Below are 3,559 nucleotides of genomic sequence, written 5' to 3' on the forward strand. Positions count from 1 at the left end.
TGAACGTGGAGCCGAGCAGCTCAGATTCACTGATGAACCTTTCAAAGCAAAGACGCTGTTTGGTTTTCCTTTGACACCTGAAACAAAGATTTGATTTGCACTTGTTAAAGATCTGTAATGCGTTACTTTCTCAGGACGTTAATACGTTATCTTTGATCATTTTGATTTATTATTAAAGCTCACAGTGATTATAAAGAACTCAATAGAAATAACTTTGAAAGTCTAATTCTTACTTTTATGAAAAGAAAAATACAAATGAAGTCGTGCTTTAAAATTCTAAAGAAAAACACTTGTCCTTACCAGAGATGTACAGAATGTAAAATGTTAACATACATCCAGCTTTAGACACCATCATGACTGTTGTTGAATATTTCAATTCTTATGAGCCAATTCCAGCTGCTGCTTAATGGGAGGTACTTCAAACTTGACTGGTCTAATTTACCGCTATGTAGAACTGAAGAGTGTTTGCTGTTATGTGTGAATGTACTGCATCTCACAAGCTGACCACAGTTTCCATAGCTCAAATGTCACTTCCTGTATCAGCATTGAACCACCAGTAAAAACAGCACTCTGATGAGTTTTACAGTCAGCAGCAGTTATTTCACATCAAGTAAATGAACTAAAACTGCCATGACACATATGCACAAACATAAATAAAAAGAATAACTTGAAAAACACTAAACTTAACTAAACTCTCTTGCATATTATATTGTCTACACCAAAAATGAAGTGGTAGAATTCTTCTCTTTTCTATTATTCCTTCAGAAGTCGCCACAGAGAATCATCTGCCTCCAGTTGGTTTCACCATCTGTGTATTCTACTTTTACACCAATAAATGTCATGTTCTCTTTTACCAAATCCATTAATGTCCTATTTAGTCTTTTAAAATAAACACAATGGTAATATGATTAATGTAAATGTTAATGAAAAGTAAACTTTCTTTTTTTACCATGAAGAAAACAGAAATGCAAGTTTTTTGATGTAACAAACACACACTTATTTTTTTTCCATTTAGGACCAGCAAGATTCTTTTTACGTTCTAAATGCTGGAATAGTTGGAGAGAAAGAGAGAATTTCTGTTTACTTTCTTTTATTTCAAAAGCTTGCATATATTTCCGTGCTATCAGGTAGCATTGTGATTTGCATGTCCTGTTGTTTCGTTTGTTTTTGGTACCCGTTCCTCCTGACAGAACTGGCTTAAGTGAGTCAGGTTTGTGGGGCACCTTGCTCACTCAAACTATTTCAGCTCTGTCCACAAAGAATTTAAGGGACTGAAATCTGGATTATGTGAGGGTGACTCCAAAACATGACTTTTCTGTCCTTAAAGCTTTTTGTAACTAGTCTGGTCTTACGTTTTGGATTAACTGTCTTATATTATTCGTCTTATAATGGATAAATTATAAAATAAATCTAGCAACAAGAAAGAAACTAAAGTGAACATAGCAATAAACCAAGAGAGGACAATTCTAATCAAAGGAAACTAAATGGAAATGAATGAAGAACCAAATGCAAGAATAAACTAAGAAACCAAAGTAAATACAGAGGAATAAACTGGTATTGCAAGACCTTTCCAGCAATAATTAATACATAGAACTATATGGCAAGAATAAACAGACACTATTTCCAGATAAAAGGTAAAATAATATTGTTGAAGTGCCATGGGTTTGATGAGACCACATCTAGTACTGAGAATAAATATATCTTACAGACCATAACAGTAAAGAACTTATCACTTATTTGTTTTTAATTAGATTTGATATATTTATTTCTTCAATATTATTTWTCATGTCAGTGTTAATGTCATGAGGCTGAYGACTCCATGACACTTTCAATTTGACTCATTAGGATTTGATTAAGAACCAAATTTGTTCTTTGTAATTTCTGTCCAGTAAAACTATTAATCTATAAATCAATAGACAGGTCTATATAAAGATATAATCCATGTTTCTGTCTCATATTTGTATGGCATTAAAAGGACCTGGAACTTTGTTTTTCCACTGAAAGCTCTGGTTTGCACAATAAATGCCATGWGGGTGAAGTTTTATGGATTATACTCTGATGTCCCATTCTCCTGAAGGCAGCACAGAGCTGCACCACCAGAAACCGACAGACACTGAAGAGAAGAAGAGCTATGATTAATGTAGTTACAGTTCTATCCATGTTTTAATGTTGCAGAGCTCAGTCGTTTTGCAAATAGATCAAAGTTTAAACTGGCATGTTAAACATCTTTTATCTGGTCATTTTGTGGAATATTTAACAACTAGAAAATGGCACAAAATAAGAATATTTTTTCCACTCTGATTGGCTGCTGTTAGGCCTACCAATTTTAACTTGAATGTTCATTCATTGCATTTTTCATAGATGCTTGTGAAAATAATTTCTATTCCCATGACTTTTGTTCTCTGGGAAATTATTTTTGATGATAAATACAGAAACAAGCATAAAAATCAAAACATCTACAATAGTGATAGTAATATTAATGATAAAATAATGGTCAGTGCAAAGTAGCCTGCAAATTCTTTGGTGGGGGGCGGTGAGGGACCTGGATAAAGGCTAGGGGGGCGCTGGCCCAAAAAAGGTTGAGAAACACTGGTCTATATGGATGACCCATTTGCAGAGAACTATTAACATCCTTATTTCAGTATTTTTTCATAATCCTTTCTCCTTATGCTTTCATCCATTTTGAGAAGTGTACCAGTCCCCAGTGCAGCAAATCATCCTAACATAATGCTCTTAGGATCCTGGGTTGTTGTGTTTGTGGGGTGATTTTTCTCCCTGTATTGGAACTGCAGATCTCCACTGAAGGTTGAGCACTATTGTTGATGAACTTCCTGATCATCAGCATGAGGATAAGAGAAGTTGGCTGCCAGACACTCTTCGTCCGAGAGTGTCTGGCAGCCCTTTGTGTCGCTAATCATCTTCTTCTGCTCCATTCCCTTAAGATAACCTTTATGGTGTTCCCCTTTGTTTATGGACGTTGTTGGTAGGAGATCATCCTGCAATTGTTGGGTCATCAGTTCGAGCCCCTGCTCAGTTTCTCAGTCCTTGGGCAACACACTTCACGCACATTGCCTGCTGGTGGTAGTCAGAGGGCCTGGTGGCTGCGATGCATGGCAGCCTTGCCTCTCTCGGTGTGCCACAGGGCAGCTGAGGCTACAATCCAGTACCGCGCTGTCATCAATACATGTGTGTGAATGGGAATGAATGATTTCATTGTAAGGTCTCTTCGCTATATGAATCAGTTGTCATTTCATTTGAATCCACTACTTGGACTTCCTCATTAATTATTCACTTCTGCATAAGCCTCTGGGTGTAGGGACGCCATGTTGCCATAGTGGTAGGGCAGGTGCACTACATACAGAGCTTACTGTTCTCAATGCAGTTGTACCTGCTTTGATTCAAGGGCCATTGGCTGCATTTCTTCTCCTCTTTCTGTCAATCTACTGTTGAGTAAAGGCCTCTAGTGCCATACCTTAAAAATGGCATAAAAAACCCAGCCTCTGGATCTTCCTCACTTGAGGCAGTGAGGATGCTCATCATCATCCCCCTGCAAGCCAAC

The sequence above is a fragment of the Poecilia reticulata genome, linkage group LG1, assembly GCF_000633615.1.
Source record: "Poecilia reticulata strain Guanapo linkage group LG1, Guppy_female_1.0+MT, whole genome shotgun sequence".
Taxonomy (NCBI): Eukaryota; Metazoa; Chordata; class Actinopteri; order Cyprinodontiformes; family Poeciliidae; genus Poecilia; species Poecilia reticulata.